Here is a 24,236-nt window from a genome sequence, read left to right on the forward strand (position 1 = left end):
CGATAATTACAAAATAGCTTGTTTGTTTTCGCAGTGAGCTTTTGCACAGCTCACAAACCAAATTCTACAACCTGCGGGGGCTCCATGGGCTAGTCTGTGATGCTGAGTCCTAACTGCAATTAACTGGTGTGCAGTTAGTCCAGCATTTGTTTTGGGAATTCCTATTCTTAGCCCTAGACTGAACAGCAAACAACATTCACGCCCACATTTATGGGGCACTACAGATAAAGAATTTCAGGAAAACAATTATACTGTAGTCAAGGCTCTTGATTTTTTGAAATAAGCGTTTCCAGGAACATTGAAAGGTTGATTTTCAAAATGTGATGCCACAATCTCACAGAGTCTTCAGAAGTCCTCAAATGTTAAGACCAGAAAACAGCATGATAAATGATAAAGCCTGACCTGCTGCTAAACACAGACTGCAGAATCTCTCAGACATTTCTGCATCAAACTCATTACTTGTCCTTGAGCTTCAGTATCTCTTATGAAATAGAAAACAGTCCTGAATCAAAGACTACAAATGGTGGTTGAAGCAGCAGTTCTCAGTTAAGATGTTCCAGTGATCGATTTCTTCTCTGGTAAGATTCTGTTCCTTTTTTCTAGGCTTACTTTGTCTAGTTTCACTGCCCAAACCCTGCTCCTATAAAATTAAATATCAGTTGGGTTTTTTTGTTTTGCTTTTGCTCTTTGAGGAGAAATACCCTATCACAAGCCAAGAACAGATCTTTGTGGGCCCTTCCTAAACCCAGCCATATATGTTGTAATTCCCTACCTACAATTACTACTTGGGATCTATTTGGGGTAAGAGAAACATATTTTAAATTTTAGACCTTACACAAACCAAAACATCGAGAATTCTTGGAAACATGCTTCTTTTCAATCAGCCTTCTATACATCTTAAACAAACTTTCTAGCTGCAACTGGTTTTGCGGTCTGCAGAGGCTGACTGTGTCACTGTGGAATGGCTTTTGATGAGCAGCAATGGTCAGGAGCCAGAAACCATCATAATTTTCTCTGGTCATGGAGACCCTATGGTGCTGAAGGTCACAGGGAAGAAAAAAAAAAAGGTATTTCTGTTCTTTGCAAACTAGTTGACATTCCAGTACCCACATCCATCTATCTGCCAATGGCAAAATTCATATTACTTTTCATGTAGCATCAAGATTTTTTAAATGTTGTTCTTAAATACTGCAAACAGTGTTCTTAAATACTAGCAACTACAGGGCTTAATAATCACAGAGTGCACAGTACCCGAGATTCAAAGTTCAGTGCAACACAACCATCCGCCCCTGCAGTTTCCCTATTAGCTCCCCAGTGCATGGCCCGAGGACTGGCTACGCGGGCTGTTGTTTTTAAAGCTATGTTCCAGTTTCTTAAAGCAACAATAAATCTGCAGGGCTATTATAGCACTTTAAAAAGTAAACCTAACAAGGAAGCAAATTTGGTAGCTGTTCCATCTGGCTGGCAGATTGAATGGAGCTGAGCTGCACTCACTATTTTAGGAGGGACTCAGAGCAAGGTCAGGCATTAATACCAGCTCCGGAGCCACTTCCCCAGCAGCATGGAGGAACTGGTTTACTAGAAGACACTGTATAAATATTTTGCTGAGCTGCAAAAGAAGGAAGCTTCCCCAGCCCGGGGCTGACATGTGTCTCGATGGGTTCCCAGGCACAATGCTCAATGAATGCTATTATACGAAAGGGTGTTTATTTCACATTGCAAAGCGGTTGCCAGAACACACAATCACGGGTCTTACCCGGCCCTGCAGGCTGCCACCAGAAACTCCTCTCCGAAAGAGAATGAGACAATTATGTTGGAATTAACTCTTCGGCAGCGGGACTTTCCCCAGTCCCTGCACCTCCAAGCCCTGACCAAGCAGCACTGAGGGCACAGACATTAATGTTGATGACCCCCCACCATCCTGGTGAGCTAATTAAAACTCTGAATTTCAGCACAGACAGGTGAGATCAGGGCTCTTCCCACTTGGTTTCATGATCTCACCCGCTCACCAGCTTTGATGCTCTGCAAACAATCGCGTTCCCTCAACAGCGAGGCAACGCAAAGAACAAACTTATCTGAAAGGGCTGCACTGTAGTGCTGGGCAGATCTAATCAACAGGGGTTGAAGGGCTTTTATTTCTCTGGGGTATTTCATTTTCACTCCAATTGTCATTTTCTTAATGAAGACAAATGAAGGAAATACCAGGTTAAAAAGCTGGTATCCTTGCAAGTAAAAACAATACGCCTCTGCTCAGCCTCAGCGAAGGTCCTGCCTTGCACGCTTTTGCCTTGATAACAATTCTGATTTTCTTTAACTGTTTTTGCACTGGGGAGAATGCTGTCTTTGAGGCAGCCATTCCTGAAATGATGAGTAAATAAGATCAGCATTAAGCCTAATTTGACCCTCTGCTCCTATCATTACTGCCAGTTCGAAACTTAATAAATTTATTGAGCAGCTTGTTTTATCCCAGGATCCCGAGTCCAACAACAGCAAATCATAGACAGCCTCACAAAAATAGAACTGCATCATTGCTGTATTACAGCTGAAACACAGGATCCTGGAGAACTGTTGCATGACAAGCCGGTATTAGAGCTGAGCCCAGACGTCCTGTTTTGCCTCATTTTATCATGATAAGCTTCTTTTTCCATTCTAAAGAACCATGCTGTAAGCAAGCAATATTTCCTCCCACATCCCATGCAGCAATCTTTCCCTTGAATTGTGTGGTGGAGCCTCATCACTCCTTCCAGGAGGGCAAGAGGGTCACTGCCTCCTCCACTTCAGCATGCTGCAGGCTGATGCCACCACAGAAAGCTCTAGGAAGCGAGAGGTCTTGAGGGTGCTGTCAAGCTCTGGAAGGCATATTTGTATGAGAAGCAGAGGAGGTGGAAGATTACAGACTAGCACCCAATCCTCTGGCACCAAGAGGGCTTTGACCTCAAAGAAAACAGGATCAGACTGTGGATTTATGCACATCGTCATACAACCTTTCATTTCTATGATCTGCTTTCCTGTTGTTTAGCAGTGAGATGTGCACATCCCCACATGGCCAGGACTTTTTGGACATCTGTGGTACACCAGGATACCAGTACAGTCATTGCTTTAAATAAAAACTCTCCCCTGTGTCTCCCCATGATGTATTAATGTCCTGTAGTAAATTTGCACCACAGAAGAGGTCCGGAGGAGAAGAAAAGTCATGTTTGCAACTTCTGTGGGACAGGCACATGAAGCTTGGTACAACAATCACCCTGAAACACAACTGGACATCTCAGGTGCCAACAGGTCTTCTTCAACTTGTGTTTCCCTTTGCTGAGGTGCACCAGTGAGAGGACAGGACACACTGGAGGTCTCTTGCAAGAGGAAGGAGCCAAGTACAACCTGGCTTCTAGCAGGGAGCTTGTTAGCACTGGACGCATTGCTGGCAGCACAAGAGCAAGTTTTCTGGGTGGAGTAAACACAGCCTTATGTCTTCCTAGATCATGGAAGCACTTTCTCTTTCATCCCCTGAAGCTGTTAGGCCTACGGTGGAAAATCCGTGGCCACTGGGTCACCTACTGCCTATGAGACCTGCTGACATGGACCACAACCAGACACAGCCAAGCCTACTGCTGCTCTGCTCCAAACCTACAGGAAGAGCAAATGATGGCATTGCCTTTCAGCATGGTGATTATTTGGTTGCTATTGTTTTCCCAAAGCTAGTAGGCTGGAGAGCACAGTTCTGAAGGTATTTGGCCTTTCAAAGTCACCTGACTTCAAGACAACAACCTTGAGATCCTGCCACTCTCACAGACATACAAGAACCACCATTACTGACAGTCATTTGAATAGTCTACTCAGGGGACTTGAGCCATTTATTCTCCCTTCAATTCTTTCAGTTCTTTCTCCTTATTTCACATTTATCCCTAAATCATCTCTATGTGTGCACTAACCCCAGGAGATGACACATCTTGGCGTTGGACAAGAGGCCAAAGATTTTCCTTGTGAGCTGCTCACATGGTTGGCTGGGCAAGAGTGACCATGAAGTAGCTCAGCAAAGAAGATTTGTTCTGCTCAGTGTTTAAAAAGAACAACCCTGTTCCACATGCTGGGAGCTACAGCAATGAAGCTGTTCCCCCCAAGATGTTGAGATACTCAGTGACAGTGTGGGAATGCAGAATTGTCTTCTGCTCTCTAGGTACTTCTGCAATGCCTTCCTCCACCTCACCCAGTATCTCTGGCTCTTGTACTTCTTCCCTGTAGCTCTGAGCACATGCAACAAGTTTTAAATCTCCACCTTATTTCCCAGAGGAACTGTTTCTTTCCTCACTACTTCCCTTAGTCATTATTTCTCATTTAATGTGACAATGCCATCAACTTTCTAAAGCACTGTGGGACACTGTCCACATACAGAATGTGTTGCATTAGCTTCCAGACACCTCCAGGAGAAAGAGCTTGTCCAGTGTTTAAAGTGACACTTCAGCCTTAGGGGAAAAGCCAGCAACCGTAAAGCTAATTGGAAAAGTCCTTGTGGCTTCATAGACTTTCATGTACAATCAGCAACTCACCTACGTTGTTTCACCCCAGGGTAAAACTAGTAAAGCTCATCTTCTTTCTATGAATCATCCTAAGAAAACAGCCCCAATTAAAATATAAAACATTGCTGCCACAACACCAAGTTGTGTGGGAATTTATTTTTAGAAGCAGCTTAAAATAGAGTGTGTGTTACCTTCTTAAAAAACATTGCCTCTCTATTTTGGTAAAGGGTGACATAAGAGCAGAGATACACACCGCTGTGCGGAGAGGCACTTCACACCCTGCACCAGGACTTCTGCATGCCACTAAGCTGAGAGAAAACACTGAAAAAAAAGGAGGAGAGGAGGTCCAAAATGGGTCTTAACTCCTCACTGCCAATGTAATATAATGCCAGGGCTTAGAGAGGAATGTAAAGGGATGAGAAAAAGAAGATTTTGGAAATAACAGCATATTTCCTACTAAAAAGTGTAAAGAAAAAAGCTGCGTGTAACTTTGGGAAAGAGTTTTAGCTTCTGACAGCCAACCCGCAGTCTGAAACAGACCCTGATGCAATGGGGACTCTTGATTCAAAATGCCATTGCCGCTGTGAAACCAAGCCTTGATGCAAAGACATGAGGACGCATCCTGATCTGTCACCCCCAGTACACCCTCCTGCACCAGTAAAGTAACGCAAAAAGAAGGGAACGCAAAAATAACGCAAAAAGAAAAGCCCTTGGCAGCAGTGTGCATCCCTGCACACATGCACCCCCGGCACCAACACCATGGGTGCTCTTTCCCTGAAATAGGCTCCAGCTGACTGCTGACACAAGGACTTGAGAGGACATCACATCCTCAGGTATCCACTAAAAACCACTGCAGATAATAAAATCTCTGCCAAGAGCAAATACTCCTCCACAGGCTGTGCTGTGTCCACTCTGCACCTCCTTGTGCTCTTGGTCCTTTTGTGAAAGCGCACGGGAAAATTCGTCGATGAAGACACTGTTGAATCCTAGCAAGATCAAACACAAAGGACACACCTCAAAAGCACCAGAGGTTCATGGCACTGTGAAACCAAGTAAGAAAAGAAAAGCTGAATTAAAACAAAAGGGAAAACAGTGGTCCCATGCGATTCAAAAGTGATGGGGAAGAGCCTCTGCAGAGAAGCCTCTGCCAGTGCACGTGGCTGCAGCTTGCGGCTCCACGACATCAAACCTTCTCATTTAACTGATGAAGACACTGAGTAATGGTCAGAGCATCCACAGCTATTTTCACAGGAGAAATCTTCTGGTCTTTCAGACTTGTAAATTTCAAAGCCATCTTAGTATTTTGATTGAAGTGTTCCAAGGAATAAATATGAAATGAGAATAGAGGGATGAATCTGATGGAAAATTACCTCATTTGACAGATACTGTTCTGCAACCTCCACTATACACGGATACATATGGGCAAGCACATATGCAATGCCATACAGTTTTGTTTTGTGAAAATCTGAACAGCTTTTCAGAAATGGAAAACAGTAAGAGAAAGAAGCTGTAAAAAAAGTGATGGTAAAAGTCAGTGGCATATGCAAATGAGGAAAGATATGGCTTTTGGTGAGACACAAGTGGAAAATTACAGATTGTTCCAGAGGGAAAAAGCCACGTGTGGGATGGGGCAAGGATGCGACACAGACAGGGGGAGTTGGCCATACCAAAAGGTCATGAACAGAACTAGGCTGGTGCAGAAGGGAGATTTGGTACAATTCTCCAAAAAGAAGCTACAAGAAGAGAAGAAACATCTTTGAAGGCATTATCACAGAGGTAGATGGGCCACCTACAGATGGGCAATATGGGAAAGGTGACAGAAGATGGATTTAGTGACAACAGAAGGTGTAAGAGGAGATGGAGAACTAATGGCTGGCTCTAAATGCTGGATGCAATGTAATTCTCCCTTAAAAGCTCAACCAGCCAGAGATTTATACATTGCACCATGTGAAACAAGTCAAAAATATTACTAGAACTCATAGAAGTTTTAAACAAGACTCCTTAGACATGTTTTTATTCCACATAAATAAAAACCATACAGCTAAATTCATCCTAATTAATCTGATTAGGATTACTGCAGTGGTGAGAATCATTTACTGGCACCATAGGCTTTTTTTTCTCCTCTCTCCAAAAAGAATTCCCTTTGTGCACCTGCTTTTAACACCACCATAGTAGACAGCACATCCAAACGTAATTCCATTATGGTCAGGAGAGATTTCATCCACTCTGTGAAATGCAATGAATAAATACAAAATCATTCACATTATGTACTCTCTACAGGGATATTTAAGGTTTTTTCCTCCAAAGTAAATCGGTTTTATGTAGTTAAAGTCCTTGAAAATATCAAATTGTAAGCCTTTGTTCAGAGAACTTAATTTCTTCTCAAATTCTTGTAACTTCGGGAAAGACATACAGGTCACAGAGGAGGGGACAAGAGTCAGCATTTCTCATCCAGACTCACTCTATGAGCCTAACACAATACTGGCCTCCCGTGCCTCAGTTTCCCCCCCTTGCAACATGGGAATAGTATTTCTGGCCCTATGACACAGGTGCTAGAAATCCTAAATCACTATCGCATCTATGAAGTCTGAGATGAAAGCCAAGTAGAAATTACTTTTCCTGTTTAAGCCTAACTTTCCAGAAACAGCAGATGTCACGGAGAAGAGGAGGTTTGAAACAGAGAGCTATTCTGACAAACACATATACATTTAGGTGTAACTAACAGCAAAACCCAGCTTTATACTCCTCCTGAGAGAGAAACGAGAAACTAATTCTTGTCTGAGTTCATTTGCAACTGATTACCCTTGGGATACATCCACCGTTTTTGTTTTCACTTCTTATTTGTTAAACACCCATAGTTATGGGGACAATAAACAGTGGCTGTCCACTGTATTTTTGGTCTCCGTGGGCAGCATCTGGCTCTGCCCCTTTCCGTTATAAATATAAGATTAGTCTCGAAAGCTTCATTTACCTGACCTCATGGAAAGCCGTAAAACCTGGGATACTACACCCTTCACCATCTCCACCAAAATGAACCTATGTGATAGCCCACTGATACAGAAACGCAGCGTTTGAGCCAGAGGGCAAAACTCCAAGCAAAGGACATCGACCATCTACCCAGACATGTCCCTGCTGCCACCCCAGCACGTCCAACCCACCCCCCCACCGCTCACAACTGCCACCCCGCTCTGTAAGTCATGAAACAAATGGCATTTGCTTTCCTTCCCTCTGGGTCGCAGCCCCAAACACTTTAATAAACAAGTATTTCCAAAAGGGCAGCGACAAGGTGTGAACAGAAGGTGCGTTTTTTCATTGAGAACCAAGGAAGAAAGAAAACTGTTAAAAAAAAAGTAAACAAAAAAGTTGAGTTGCTGATTCTCCAAAAAAGCATAGGTCCTACTCTTACAAACACCTGGCCCTGCACATAACCAGTCTTGTTCAGGCACCGATATGGCAAATAAAATTATTTCTCATTACAAATCGTCAAAGGGGCTGAAGAAATCTCTTGCTTTGGGATACAAATCTCATCATTCCAGGAGTTGCATTGCCTTTTATACATTTTTCAAGGCAAATACAGCATTGCAGAATGCTGCCACAGTGTGCACTGCCAAAGGTATTATCAAAGGTATATCAAAGACATATTGAATGAGTGTCCAAGGTGTGCTAGCTCTAGCACAATTCACTATCTTTATAATTGATTTGAATGATGGAACATAGTATGCTTACTAAAATTGCTGCTGATACCAGGCTGGGACAGGCTGCAAGTACTTCAGAGGCCAGGATTAGGATTCAAAATGATCTTGATAAATTGTAGAAATGGTCTGGAAAAAAAAAAGAGAAAAAGAAAAAGACAATTCAGGAATGATGGGTGAACAGTGCTAAGACAGGAATAATCAATGACATGGTCACAAGGGAAATAAATAACAGCTCACAAAGGTCTTTTTTTTTCTTTATGGAAAAGGATCTCAGGATTACCACAGATCACAGACTGAACAGGAGCTGAACACAGTCGTGTTACCGCAATAAAACCAAACATCACACTGTGATACACAGAGAGGTGTACTGTTCACCAGATACACAAAGGGAACTTTTTATATAGCCCTACTGAAGTTCTGATACTGGACACTGCATTTCAGTAAAGTTGTAGAGAAAGTCCCAATGCAGACAGCAAGAATGATCAGAGATTGAGAAAGCACAGACTGGAAAATCAGTGAACAAGTCATATTCATCTGGACTAAAGAGTAAAGTCAACAGGGAGGCATCATAATGGTCTTCAAACACATCAAGAAGGCCACAACAGAAATGAATAAACTATCTTCTTGGCTTGTCAAGAACAGCACGAGATGTCATAGTCTTAAATTGCACCAAGGAACATAGGTTAGACACTAGGAAGAGTTTCCTGACTAAGGGCAGAAAAGCGCTGAGAGAAATTCAAGGACAGCTGTGGGCTCTCCAACCTTTAGATCAGAAAAGTTAAGGCACTGTCCATCAGGAAGAAGCATGGAGGAGGTGGTTCTACCTTGAAGTCAATTTTTTTTTGTTTCAAAGGGTAAAAGAAACCTTAGGAAGCAACCCAATGACTGCCCAGCTGAACCTACATAACCCAACTGTTAACCATTTAACTGCATTATGACAGTTGAGGCCATGGCCCCGTCCACTATATGATCCACACAGGCAGCCCATCTTCCCCAACAGCTGCCTGTCTGCGCAGATCATGTGGGCAAAAGAAGTCTCATTATGCCAATATTATGGAGAAGAAACAGAGACTGGAAGAGACCAAGTCACATGCCAATGTCACATAGAAGATCTGCCACCATAAAAGAAAAGCATTGTCCAGTGGTGTAATCTCAAAATGAACCTTCTACTCAGGGAAATATTAGAGTATATTCAATAGAGGTCTTGCTCAAATATTTGAAAACGTTCTGCCTGTGGCAGTACATAACAGAATCTTGAAACAGTTTTATTTTTGAACAAATCTGCCTTCCCACATGGCATGCAAAATATTCGTTTGCAGGTGAAAGACTGCAACATAAATGCTCAGAGCACTGATTTGTCATTAGAAGTAACTTGCACAGAATAACGATGGGGCTGGAGGGCAGGGGTTTGATGGCTGATGAGTGAACGCAAATATTTTTAGCGATTCTCACAGAGCGCAAAAATAGATTTATAAACCGCTCTCCCAATCTGGCAGGTTGCTGAGAGCTGCAGCGGAGGCTGCAACTGGCACCTCACCTGGGCTGGCAAAGGGTTTCGCAGCTTCCTAGGAGTGGCACAGGGACAGCCTGGCCCAGCCACGCCACCGAGCCACAAAACTGTCCCTCTGCAGAGTCCCTGGTGCAGAGCCCGGGCGGGCCCAGGTCTGAGCACAGATCTTCCCCAGCGACCTCCAAAGGGGCTCGCTGAAGCCACCGCTACCCCCAGCATCGTCAAGTCTTCGCTGCTACCTGGTTGTAGATAAGCTGGGAAAATTCAGTGCCAGAACAGGCATTACAGATGCTTTTAACAGGTGTGAACTTTCATTTTAATAGGAAAGTAAAAAAAAAAAAAAAAAAAAAAAAAAAAAAAAAGAGATCGCATTTCAGAAGCACACCGTAATGCTAGCCAGTGCAAAACTGCCCTGGCTTTAGCAGAGTATTACTGTCACGTCACTCCTCTACCACCGAGGTTTCTCGAGGGCATCTCTAATCACTAAGAGCAGCTGAAATGCCAATGGGAATCAATGCTGGCCTTGCCGCCTTGCTGATGCATAACCATCTAAACAGATTTCCTTTCGCACTGTCTTTGACACGCTGAAGCTCCAGCCTTTACGCCGATTTAGTTCAGGAGCATCCTATGAAATAGCAGGCAGACTTCCACTGATAAGCTACATCAATCTTAACTGGGAGGCACCTGCCCCTTCTGGGTTTTGAACAAAGAATATCAGATTAAAAGGAAAATGGGAAAAAAAAAAAAAAGCAGTAGTCCAGGCACTTGAGATAAAGTAGCTGTTATCACCCTAACAAGGCTGCATGCTTCCTATCTCCAGGCAATGACTCTGTGAAAGCAGTCTGAACACAAGTTAAAAATTCATATCCCAGCCAAGCTGTCCCCGCTAAGCCAGAGGAGGGGCCGAGCTCCTAGGACCTTGCACTACGCGTGTCTGCAAGACGGTGGCACAACCAGATACACCGGGCAGCTCACCGCTCCGGCCATCCTCTTCACACAGGGAAGGGCCTTAATGCTCCTCCTTTCTTGGCAAATAAAAGCTTGCAAAACCATTTAGATGAAAAGTCTCTATTCTGGGTTGAAAACAACTTTGTAAATCACACAACTAGTCCAGCATGGAGATGTCTGGCAAGTCTCCTCCGCAGCGGCTCTGAACAGGGCAATAACATAGCATTTAGCTCTGCTTTCTGACAAAGTAGTGAGCTTCTGCAGTGCTCCTGGCAGGATTTCATCGTGTCTCCCCTCACCAGTGCTGCATCCCAAGCAGACTTGCAGGACAAGATGCAGACAATTAAATCAGCAACCTAAAGCATCCAGGGCCTTGATTCAGCAGCTGAGAACAGGTACTAGCAAAGCTGCAGTTCTCAGGAGGTAATACAGTACTGAGGAACTGAATTTCTGTAGTGGCTATTCACCCACTAAGAAGAAAAAAAAAAATAAAATCCACCATTTATGTGCTATTTCACCCTGCTGACAGGAAAGAGCTGGAAAGGGCCATTGCTTCTGAGCTTAATTACATCCGATGCTTCTAAGGGTGAGGGAAAAGAGTACTTCATGAGCCAAAACCAAAGAAGTTAATATACTATACTGCAGCAAGAACACAGAATCTTCAAAGCTTTCCCTCCTCACACCCTGAAGTGTGAAATCAGAGATTTTTTTTTTTTTTTCCTCAGTAATGCTTTTTGCTCATTTCCTGTCTGGCCTCATACTCTTATAACAATGAATCAGGATTAATTAACATCAATGTCAAGATTAAGATCATGACTAACCAGGCCTTTCTTGTCATCTTCTAGGGAATTACACTAAAGCCCACATAACGATGGACTGACCACTCTGCCGGGTTGAGCTGACTCTGTTCATCCATGGGGAGCTGGGCTTTCAGGTGAAATCAGCCTGCCACTTCACACAAATCTCTTGCTTTGGGGAAACTCTGACAATCTCCCCAAGCTGGTTCTTTGTTTTCCATGCACCTCTTCTAAACCCACCATCACCACTTATTTTCACATTCCCAGGCAGGAAGCAAGAAGCCACGCAGAAAACTGAAGCTGTGGCCACAGGTGAACAAGATGGACTTTTAGCATAAGATACTGCAAGCCACAAACAAGCATAAAAAGGAAAAACAAGTCCAGGAGTCTATGGCGCTCTGAAGGGAGTGATTAGCAGCTGAGAAGGAAACTTCTCTGGATTCTCCTCTACATACACACCTCTGACCTTCCAGGCTCCATATTCTCATAAGGTCGCTCACTATCAATTAAACTAAGAACTTCCAGGCAGCTTTTTGTAAGATCGAGGAGACCAGAAGGTCTTGTCTTTCTCCTCTTCAGGGCATTTGCTCAGCAGGCTACTGCAAGTTCAAGTGTTTTCAGCAAAAAGGTGGTATGAAAGGGTGGGATGCAACCCCATCAGTCACATCCTTTTTGGGGACAGGCCGTGTCCCCTCGGACAGGCAGCTCGACCCTCTCCAGCCTGGCAGGGGTCCATGGCACTGCCCCCCCAGCCCCGAGGATGCAGCAGATCGCCGCAGCATCACAACCACGGTGATGTCTTGACTTGAAGACCCCCAGGAGATCTGCAGCTGCCCCCCCCCCCTTCCCAAGTTTTGTATAAGCATTATAAACACAATGTTCTCAAAAGAAATCTGCTGTCAAGCATGACATAGTGTTTATGGTAGTTTCTACAGCTATTCATTCATCTTTCCCACAGCCATATCAACAGCGTACCAAGAACAACAGAAAAATTATTCATGTGGCACATTTCTGGTGCTCGTCGGTTTTATGTTACTTCAGTACGGTATTTTAGAAGTTTTCCAAGATGTTAAAAAGCATGACCCTCGCCTTTAGAAATCATTAAGAGAAGCAAAAAGGCCCACAGGTATGGGGAAATGTTAGGCACTTTAATTTTTTGACACTTCTACAGAGTAAAAGCATTCCACCGAACTAAAGGAAGTGGAGTGAGGCTATGAACTGAGATTGAACCAGCAGTTCATGGGATTTAAATTTAGAATGTAATCAGTTATGGAAAATAGTGTAAAAAAGAAAACAGAATCTCTCTGCAGAACACCGGCCTCCATCTCAGAGCAGAAAACTTCATATAGGCAGTTATTCTGGTAAAAAATAAGATGGTCAAACATATGTACTAATGACTCATTAAGATAAAAATCTTTACCTACTCTTCAAAGCAGTGCGAAATTAAACATTTCACTTTCCAGCCTCCAAATTACGAATATCCAGGCACCTCTCAAGAGCAAGCAACCAGAAAGCTCACCCCACCCTTCCCACCCCATCAGCAGCGAGGGGGGAGATCGCTCCTCCTGCAGTTCCCTGCAACACTCTGTGCAGGCACTCTGAGATCCAAAGCAGAAACCAGAACCTTCTGGGGGCTGTAAGGCTTTAGCAGCCTGATAAATCCCTACAGCAAGATGAGTTCTCTTTGCTGCAGCACGGCCAACAGAAGCACATCCCCGCATTGCACATGAAATGCCACTGTACTGTCATCTCACTGGTCAAGAGGCTCCCACATATTAGCAATTTCTATGCTACCACTCACTTTCTTCAACCTTCACCTGAAGGATAACACAAAAGTGTAACCTTGAGCACAGCATCCAAGACTAATTGTCATTTTTAAATTCTACTCATGTCACAGACTCAATTTGTACGAAGCACAGCTGGGGGTTTTTTGCCTTATGAGAAAAAAAAAAAAAAAAAAAAGTAGCAATTCTTTTCTGTGTACAGAAGTTCTGCTGTAGTTTTGCTGGATGACACACCAAAGAACCACAACTGCACAGCCCAAAGGAGACAAACGGCTGATGCAAACGGAAAACAATGCAGCAAAAGGAAGTCATTCTGTAAGGCAATTACTTTGTTCTTTCAGGGGGTTTTTGGGGTATCTTCTTTCCATAGAAAGTTTCCACTACAGTTATTTAAATTAAACTCTTGTATATTTTTGTCCTCAAACCTATGAGGCTGCATAGCAGGAGCTCTGCTGATCAGTAAAATGACATATAATTGTGCACAGGTCCAGGTTCTTTGGTCAGAAACTTAGAGAAAATACAAGGAATGCCCCAAAACAATTAGTGAGTAATTTTCTTAAACTAAAACCTAGCAAGACCTCAAAATATCATTTAGTGAAGCCACTGGAGATGTTTCAGGGAGGGACAAAACTTTCTGTAAATATGTGAAAACTGAGAGTCCAAAGGTACATATCTCTTAATGGGATGGGGCAAAACAGAGAAAGGGAAAAGTTGAATGAACCTGAGGAAAACCCTCCACCGAGAGTCATCCCATCACTGGAAACATCTCAAGGCTGGACAAACTTCCTCACGCTATCGGGTTGGAAACACACCTTTCCAGGATACGGATTTTCATTATCATCATCTGCATTTTGGGCGCCGGCAGACTCGGACACGAGGGAAAACACCACCACGCCAGAGGAGCACAGCCTGGGTCGGAGCTTCAAACCTGAGCCTGAGCCTCCAAGTGATTTTGGGCTGTCTGTGCCAGCCCCGGGTGCACTGCCGGCCTTCCCCCGAGCAGGCAGATGGCTGAATATCAAAGCAGCTTTTGCTTCCTGGCACTGTGCAGCAATGCAGTGGCACGAACACAGCATATAAAAGACCATTTTTGCAGAAGATTTACAATCTACCTTTAAACCCTCTAAAGGGGTTAAATAACGTGGTGAGCACGGGTTTCTTGTGGAAAAATGACTCACAGGAAGGATGGCAACAATGCACCGCTATAAAATATTAAACATAATAGGTCTCTCTGCCCTGGGCTGGAAGAATAAAAAACAAGGTAAGTGGACCTGTGTTTTTCGCCTGGTTCTCAAAGTCACTAATGGCCCTCTGGGTCTGTGAACAGATGTCAACAGCATACTGCAGGTACTGCAATTTACTTGCTGCAAATTATTGCCTGGCATTTAATTAAAATTTTATTGTGGTGATTCCCATCAGCTCTCTCCACAGCACCAAGTGAACAGACTGAAGTAGATCTTTCGGAGCAAACAAGCCCAGTTCATCAATAAAATACTGTAGCTCTGAAAGAGGAAAAGAAAGTGTGTGGTAAGAGGTTTGGTTATGTGATGTTTTTTCCCTGCGCGGGGGCCCTGCAGTGCTGTTCCCGGCACTGACACCGGATCTGAACCAGCCTGAAGTCGGCTGTGGGATGAGTCCAGCACATGGATCGTGTTCTTCTGCTCGGGCTCCTCACAGGTCACGCAGGATCCCTTTAGGAGTGGAGGATGGAAGAATCGGACTCAACAGTTCACTTGTCCAGCTTGGGAGGAAAGCACTTTTACTACAAAAAGCTCCTTATTCACTGTTTCATTTCCCACATCACAGTTCTTGTAGGAACAATCCCAACCTGGTATGAGGGTCTGTCCACCAAATGGAGACTCCTCAATGATTTGTGGGTTTTGGGGCCTAAAACGAGTGACTATTCTTCCTCCCATTATCGCAGGGGGAGGCATCGGGGAGCTGGAGGGACAGATGTACCTAGTGCTTTCAGGGGATCAAGCAGAGGGACGGGGTCTGCTCAGCCCCAGACTACTGCTCCATGCACTCCACCATGCCCAGATCTTGCACAGTTTCAGCTGGAGCCTTTTCTCCTGTCCTGCACATTTTTCTGGTGGCTTCTATAAAAGCCAGTAACTACAAGCACAAGTGTAGGGGACTCGGCAGCTCCAGGGTTCACACTCAAGCTCCCATCTATCCCAGAGGTCCTGGAAATGATCAGGTGTGCAGAGGTCCCTTAAATGCCATTGCTGTAAGGGAAGAAGAAAATCCCCTGAGTATCTCATGAGATACCTCCTTCTGGGTCAGATACAGTGATCCCAAACCCGTGAGCAAAACAACACAGCCAAGGAAAGAAACAGTTGCATTCATGAAAGCTGATGCCTGATAGCACAAGCTTATTTTAAACCTCAGTGTCCTTCTACCAGTTGAGGCCACCCTTGATCTCTCAAAAAAGAGGGGGGAAAAAAAGCCAAAAAATAAGACAAAACATCCTCAGCTGCTTGTGCATTTAGAAAAACTGCCCTCCTGATATCTGCAGACATCCGCTGGAAGCCCTGAAGCACAAGACCCAAGGAAAGCAGAGTTTTCATGCTGAGCTGCAAGTGATACAAGATGCTAAGAAAAACAATAGCAACCCCTCTCTGTCCACAGCTGAGAAAGACTAAGGCACACACCAGCTCCAGGGCCTGGATGGATTAACACTGTCATCTGCTCTACAGCTCACAGTGCTGGGGAAAACACAGCTCTTCAGGCTTAGAACTACAGGTCTCTGAAGACCTGAAATACCCAGAGGCAAAGCAGATATTAGCTCCTCTCCTGAGTCTCAGGGGTTAACACAAGCATAGCTGAGCTGCACTAAACAAAGCTGAAAACCTCCCCCTCTAAAGGTATCTGTTGATGCTTTACCTCCCTGTGCAACTACTCTGGAAAGTCAGGGGAGACAGAGCTAGAATGATGGATGCAAAATTAAAAGCTCAATAAATAATTAATTGCTGAGGTCATCAAATTGTACGAATCTGTCCATCTCGCTCTCCGCTCTCCTGTTAATCAGAGGAGTCTCTATTTCAGTGGTGGGTGAAGTGGTCCTGGAAGAGCCGTAATTTCTGCACACCGCTGCCATGAAGCTCGTACTAGGTGCTATATAAACCCATAGTAATAAATCATTTGCCAAACGCTCCAAAGACTTTAAGAGTGTTAAGCAAACTGAATCCCTCCAGAGATCCCAAAATAAAGTGAGAGACGAGTTTGAGTAACTTATTAAGATAATTATTAAAATGTAAGATATCGAGTAATATGTAACATAGACAAAACCTCCTTTCCTCTTTCCAGTATCAGCCTCTCCACAAACGCCAATGAAAAAGAGCACTCTACCACAAACAAAATACAGTGCACACATGAAAGCTGGCAAATTCCAATATGTGCAATTTCTAGTACGTGATGGTGGTACTCTGATTATAAATAAGTGGTTAACGACAATGAACATGAATACCCAGAATGAAAGAAGTTTATCCCGTGGCTGATGTGTTGCAAAGCTTGTTGCATCCTCCAGACACCGGCTGCTGGGCCTGGCGAACTGATGGGACCCAGCACGTCGGGTCCTTGTGCTCCCGCCAGCAGCAGCGGCAGAATCCAACCTCTGGACTGGGTCAGATCAACTCCTTGACAAGCAATAATGACAGCCCCCCCCCCCCCCCCCCCCCCCAGTATGTGAAGCACAAACAGAAGAGAAATATTAGGTTTATTTCTACATCTAAGGAGGAATTGGGGAAATTTAACAGCTCAAACTGTAGTTTAGTGAGGGTTAATAGCTAATGTTTGCACAAAATGCCAGTGCTTCACAGCCTCACCAGAGTGCTCAGGACCTCTTTGCTTTGTGCTGCACCTACAAAATTAGTTTTAAAAGTTCTGTGGAAGTTTCTTTCCGATTTGTGAACTGCGTTGTTACCGTATCCATACAGAAATGTCACGTTCCCTGTGAGGAATGCCACGCTACCTGGTTAAGCACCGCCCGTGCATATATCACTTACTGTCTAGCACGTTACAGTACGAGCAGCCTGCCCGGCGCTGGTGGGGAGCTGGCAGCAGCAGGATGAACGCCCTCACCACTGTCTTTGGGCACGGGATGACAAGCGCCCCGGGTCCACGGCTGCACGGAGCGGCAAGCGCACGCTCCAGCTGCACGCCATCCCCTCCCGGCAGTTACACACGGCGTGCTTTTCTCCCCAAACCCCGCCTGCACATCAGGCACATGCTTCACCGCGCACAAAGGCGTGGCACGGGAACTCCTGGGCTTTCAAAAGCCAGGGTGAGACCCCGAGAGCAGGCTCCCGGCTGGAGCTGGCTCCTCCACCAGCTCCAGGGGCTCTCCCACCCGCCGCGCTCTCTCCCCCCACGCCATGCCACACAGGAGATGCTCCCGCAGCGACGACATCCCAAAATCCCAAATCCAGCCTCAGCCATGCAGTGAAGTCACGCCGGTCTACTCTTTGTGGCCACAATAGAGTAGGACACCTGTAAATGTATATAACACAACCCTCTCACAATAAATGCCCTGCATCTGTAATTTCTGATATTTCTCTAAGACAGGGTCCAGACCATAACTACTCCGCAGGCAGATCCTATCTATCTCCAAACTCTTCAAAAGAAAAGCTGACTTTTTTTTTTTTTTTTTTTTTCCTGAAACACCATCATACAAAGTGGCACCAAAGTCCGAACACCAAACTGACCCTGTTCCAGCATACTGGGTGCTCTTTGCCATTTCACTTTAGCTGTTCCTTAACTCCGTTAGAAACACAGCCAGTAAAAATCTCCTGAAAACACTGTTCCAAATTAAAGCGAGCCGTTATGAAACCACTATCACAGCCACTTGCTTAATATATTTCTCCCTAGAAGAACTTACAGTGTTTCCTTGATGAACCCCCAAGCATAACAGTTTCCACAGTGATTACAGAAAAATCAGCAGTGCCAGAAATAACATTGTTAAATGGAAAACATCCCCTGCACTTGCTCTCACACATGCACACACCCATTGAGCACAAACGGGCTCGCCAGCACCGGGGATGATTCCTCACGGTGACAACCCAGGCACCAAGTAGCCACCCAGTGCAAATGCAAACGGAGATAGAAATTGAGTCAAAATACCACTTTTTAAGTAGATGTCTTGGCAATGGCACATGGACAGGTACCCGCTGCAAGCAGGCATGCAACAGCATACCTTTCCGTAGAGATAGAATCAGTGACCATATTCTAAAAGCAGCTCCCCAAGTACAATATTCAAAATATTTTACTTAGCAAGGTGGGACAAAATGATCACCCAGATGGTGTGTCCTTCCTCGGGAAAGGCAATTTGAGTTCTGACACCGACCTGGTGCAAAAGCAGGACAGAAAAGTACCAAGTGTTGGAGCTTGTCTAAACCACCCCCCGCTCGGCGCTCCCATTCATTCAGTTATTTGAGGTCTAAGGCATGCAAAGCTGCAGCTTCCCTTCGCGGGAACCTGTGTGTGTATTTTCAGGGTGCTGCCAAGCTCCTCTCCCCTGCACCAGGCTGCCCAGACTGGGCTGACATCTCTGACTTTTCTCATTTATTTACCAAAATAGAGAGAAGGCTTTCAGCAAACACCTTTCCAAAGCTATTTCTTGCAACAAGTGCCCTCACCCGCTTCAAACTTTTTACTGGCTTATTGCTCTTAAGAAAAGAACAAAATTAGCTTTTTTCTTTTTTTTTAAACCAAAACTTTTTGCTCATTGCCAGGGCACCAGTTTCTGCCCTCTCCCCACAGCCCCTCACGAGCATCTTCTCCTTTTTAGCTCTCAGTCCCTTTGTCCTCACCAGCCAGGAGCCTTATTTCACCTGGGAAGAACTCAACACACTTATCTGTGCAAAAAAGGACCACATTTATCACCTTGATCTGCATTATTCAAGTATATGAGCAACCTCCTGTTCACCTAGGAAGGTATCACTCCAATTTAAGATGGCAAAAATGGGTTCAAAAAGCAAAAAAAAAAAAAAAAAACAAACACCAATGTCCAACTTCGATTTTTTGTAATAGGTTCTGTGTTTGACACAACTGACACATCCACAACCAGAAGCCTCCCAGGACAGGCTAGATACATCCCCGACTGCCAGCAAAGACTTATTCCCAGCTTAAAAGAAATGGGAATTGAGGATTTCTGTTATATTCACACACTTCATTTCTGCCTTTACACCTGTTTACTTAAAAATATTTAACTGCTGGTTTAACATTTTGGCATACCATCTCCTATCTTCTGAATAATTCCGAATTTTGATTAATGCAAATATGGATGCAAAGTATTTTCTAACTTTGCAGCAAAAACCCACAGGTGGATGACAGATCAAAACACGAAAGCAGCAGACCATGTCTACGGCAATGAATTACAGGCAAAATCAAAAAGCAACTATATTCCATGGAGACTATAAGGCAACCAACACCTCATCTGGGACTTTCCCTTAACTTCTTTAAAGACCTAAAACCTGCATAATGCATAATAAAACCAACACTGCAGGCTTTTTCTTCGTCAGAAAAACAGCACAGTGCTGCCTTAGGGTTATGAAAAAATTCTTCAGTTTGGCAGTAATAGTTTTAGCCTTCCTCGCTTTACTGTTTCTGAATGCAAACGGCGCCATTCAAAGCAGGTTTGCAAAAGCAGCAAGGGTTCGGTTTTAATAAACGCTCCTTGAATTGAAAGAAATTACCTTAGTAATGATACAAACCACAGCAGTAAACTCATTAGACAGTGAGTCATTACTGTAGGATGCTATCAGATGTGAAGATCCAGCCTGTGCTGCTGGCAGGTCTATTCGTACGGTGCAAGGAAGATTTTAAGAGATTCTTGGATCTCTTTTACCCAGTTTGGCAGTTTTTTGCGTGGCTGCTGGGCCGTCCGTGCTGAAAAGCAACAGATTCCCCAGCCTACAGTGCTCGTGAACCATAACTGTGAACCTTTACCATAATGTTTTCATAGTTATTTGTAGTCATTCACCATAGCATGAGGCACTTAAAATATTATTTAAAATAGTATCAATTTGCTTTTATTTAGCATTATTCATGCTGGTGGAAAAAACTCTGTGGTGTTTTACAAACTGCTGCGGCAGGAGTGTGGCAATGCTCCTAGGAGGGAGGGAGAATATTTTTAACCCCATTTTACAGAAGTGGGAACTGAGGCACACACTTTTCCACAGAAGGATATTGGCCAGAAACACTTCTCAATTCTTGCCGGATAACTTCCAGCAAGGATCCTCACTTCCAGAAGAAACGTACACTTATTGCAAACTACAGTGGTCACACTGTTGTGTCCTGGCCAATTTTCTCACGTAAACAGAGTGGTGAAACAGTGGGGAAGAGTGGTTTCTCTTCAGGTTTTGTTAACTTTAGCCTGAGTAAGTCATGAAGGAAATACCTGAGCACTACAGGCGAGTTTGTGGGAGGTAATTAAACACCCAGCTCAACTTCCCTTCCAACTCAGAAAAGCTTCACATTCTTCCGTAGATATCTACAACTCTATTTTTGCACTTGGTTCTAGCCTGACCTTTTATTGCACTGGTTTGTTCCAAAGTCAAATATGCCACATCTTCAAACTGAAGGCATTTTTCTTTTAAACATGACCAAAACTTTATTTTCCACTTTAAAATGTGCAAAGACCCAACACATTTTTGGTGGGTTCAAATACACACAAGGATGCTTTCTGCTGCCCCTACCAGCGCTGGCGTTCCCCGCAACAGAAACCTCCCAGTTCAGACCAGCAGTCCAGCTGGGATGCCAAGAGACCTCAAATTTGAGTAAAGAAAACCCTTAGCTATTTTCATGCGTACAAAGAATAACTGCTGTGACAAGCTCTTCTAAGGAGAGCCGCTCCAGAAACACCTCGCAGTGACCTTCCTCCCGAAGGATGCATCCCCTTAAGGAGCAGGCATCACCTCTCCATCCTCACACCCAGCCAGCTCATCAGCCTTAACTGGTCCCTCCGCAGCTGGTACAGCCCGGTGCAGCTGTGGTACCTCCAAGGGAGTTTCTCAGATTTACACCCCTGCGGCAATAGGGTGGCAACTGCGAATTACCAGCCCGTTACCGAGGCACAGCTGACCCAGCCCAGCAGCTGCTCGTGTTTTACAGGTGGTAGGTGCCAACCCTTTGCTCTCCAAAACATGTGAACTACGTGAAACTTTTTTATTTTGAATTTCTATTAAACTCATTTCAGCCCCATCTTCAGTTTTTCTATAGCTTTAGTAAATCTCCCCAGAAGGGAACAAACCCAAAAACACTGAATAAAGGGCAGGAGGGAACACAGGAAACCCGTGGGCAGCTATTTAAAGAGTCAGCGATGCCTCATGGAAAACTCTGAAGCACGTTCCCGTTAGTGACAAACCCACTGCTTTGGGCCCGGGGCACTCGCTGCATCCCTCGGGGTCCTCATCGCCTCACCCTGAACAGCAGGGAACGGGGTGAGCTTTTCTATCCCACACCTTTTCCTGAGCATCTCCCAGCAGCTTGGAGCAAGAAGAACCAGCCAAAAGTCCGGGGCCCTCGGTGTTCCTCACAAACCCCCTGAAAGCTCCTAGAAGCTCTCTGAGTTTCACAACCTATTCTGTGAACCCTGTACCCCACTACCTAAATAACAACTCATTCACCTTACCAGGTGCTGGAGACAGCACACCATCATTTCATCACTTCCAAGTGGTGCTGCAGATCTCTGAAGCATTCAACCCACAACTTCTTTTACTACATTACTTTTGAGGAGCATGTGTGCAGTCACACACTTATCTAGTTGGCCTTTTACCCCAGGACCATACTCTGCCCTGAGTCAGGAATGCAACCAGCTCACAACACAACACCCTTTGGGTCCCTCTGCCACTGCTGGCTCATGGTTCATTATGCTACTGATGATAGACAGGGCTATCAAGGAATTAATCATACACCAGAAGATGAAGAATGCCAGTCTATGTATACCTGAGACTTAAAACTACTAGTAATTCTTACAAAAAGTGACAGTAGGTGGTTATAGAATTAATGGTTGTGTCTGTTTTGTGCCTTTTGAATTCTGCAAAGCAGTGAACCACCCTTGAGGAGAGACCATCTGAGCAATGCAGAAGCTGGATTTCAATCTGGACATAGAAGCGTGGCAGTAAAGACTTCAGGGAACTACTACGCTTAAAGCCAGGTTTGCTGGGAAAAGGGCCAGACTCAATTTTACTGGATTCTCCTGAGGTTTCCCCTCTAAACTGCGCCACCAAATGAGAGCTCAGCAAACCCCTCCAGGTCTCGAGGCATCTGAGAGCAACATTAGCAGAGAAACCTAACTCCCGTGTCTGAATTCAGCTGGATCTAGCCAATTTTTGACACACCTTGCCTTCCGGCCTAAAATCTGTAGGTCTAATGGAGAAGCAGAGCACAATAACCGAAACCCCAAAGTCTCTCAGGGCTGCAAAGCCTGAATAACAGTTTAATAAGCAGACGAGCCTCCAAAGCCCGAGGAAAGAACAAGGGAAGGTCTGGATAAGTGGCGTGGAAAAGACAACATAGGATCTGGAGACTGAGGAGCTGCTGAAACTGAAAACCTCATTTGCACAAAAAAGATTTTTATATCATCAGTGTATAATAAGGTTTCCCACAATGCTGAAGATGCTCTACTCTGAGTTTGTACCAGTGGCTGACCTGCCTGCTCGTTTCTACAGCGATGCCCTACGAGCGTTTTGTGCCTGTGAGAGATGATACACGGGCTTCAAGACAATGAGGAACAAGCAGTCTTTGCTTACAGCAAGTCCATTTTGGGAAGGTAGGAAAACTTGATCTCACTCTTGTTTTCCTCTTAGTTATCCCTGCTTAAAAGTTGCTGAGCAGTTGCCAGAAGGAAGGTGCCCCCAAACCAGAAATTTCCACACAGCTAGGAAAAAAAAAAAAAAAAAAGGTTACAAAAATACCATCTAGGTGTATTTGAATGGGTTAGTTACTGTTCCTCTTAGGGAAAAGGCTTCTCAGAAGATTTCCACACAGTAAATGCTTGGGGACATCTCTGCTCATCTCACAGCTCTGCATGGCTGATTTCCTCACCTTACCCTGCTGCACGTGCAACCCATGTTCATCTTCTCAGAAAAGTGGGCAGTAAGTGAAAACCAGTGCTACATGAGCTAGTCACAGCCTGGACTTCCTAGGGAGGGGGGGTTGTGCTTGGTTCAGGGCTTTACAAAGAATATGAAGCAATGTAAAAGGATAAGGAAGATTTATTGCACATTTACTTTCACCAAATGTTTTTTGAATGACTGAATAATCCCCTAGTCCCTTTAACACAGGCCCTCCCTGACACACAATGCGTCTTTTGATGCTCATTAAAAGGTTCACCTTATGCAGGCATGTAATTAGAGCCAGGCAGGATAAAAATTTCCATTCTGATTACTGCACCGATTATAGAGACCGAGATCCCAGCTGACTGTGCAAAGCCGGCCTGAGAAAGACCATTTTCTTGAATTCAAGTCATGGCCCAGCAGGAGCACTAATCACAACTGTCCTCGTGCAAGGTGGTCTCGGCAGAGCCCAGGAGAGGGAGCACCAGTGAGAAATCGGTCTGGTTTAACAAGCGAAAGGTGGGAAGCATTCAGCAAGTGTAACGGGCAGAATGGAAAACAGAATAAATATTTCCCTGCATCCCAACTGGCCCTACTGACTGCAGATCCCAGCAGAGCTATAAAGATCTACTAACAAGCAGCCTTTTTAAACTCAGGGACAATGGTGTTGAATGTATATTTTAAATAAATTGCTTTCCTTTCCAGAGGGTGGTGTTTTGTTTTGTTTTGTTTTGTTTTTTTTTCCTAAGTTTGAGCCCCCCTTGCCAAGAAACCAAATGCTTTAAAGCACTTTAGAAACAGCGGGTCTGCTGAAATACTTTTTGCATTCAACATGCGCAGCCAAACGTGGCCAGAAGTTATGACGGCAGAGCTCCTCCGAGCACAGAGTGAGCAGGAACCTCGGTGATTAGGGGAGACGGAGGCAGCCGGAGG

The 24,236-nt window shown here is 44.6% G+C and overlaps 1 protein-coding gene across 7 annotated transcripts in view; it reads right to left on the reverse strand.

Annotated features, from left to right (window-relative positions):
* HIVEP3 (HIVEP zinc finger 3) overlaps positions 1–24,236 on the reverse strand; it is a 272,629-nt gene that overhangs the window by 93,004 nt on the left and 155,389 nt on the right. For 5 of the 7 annotated variants that reach the window (XM_032987530.2, XM_032987532.2, XM_032987529.2 and 2 more), the window contains one exon: positions 8,238–8,332. The exons of the other annotated variants lie outside the window; for them this stretch is intronic. The gene's annotated coding sequence lies outside the window, so the exon portion shown is untranslated. The remainder of the gene's footprint in view (positions 1–8,237; positions 8,333–24,236) is intronic. 7 annotated transcript variants of the gene reach the window in all.

Source organism: Tyto alba, unplaced genomic scaffold, assembly GCF_018691265.1.
Source record: "Tyto alba isolate M040663 unplaced genomic scaffold, T.alba_DEE_v4.0 Super-Scaffold_20, whole genome shotgun sequence".
In the NCBI taxonomy this organism is placed as follows: Eukaryota; Metazoa; Chordata; class Aves; order Strigiformes; family Tytonidae; genus Tyto; species Tyto alba.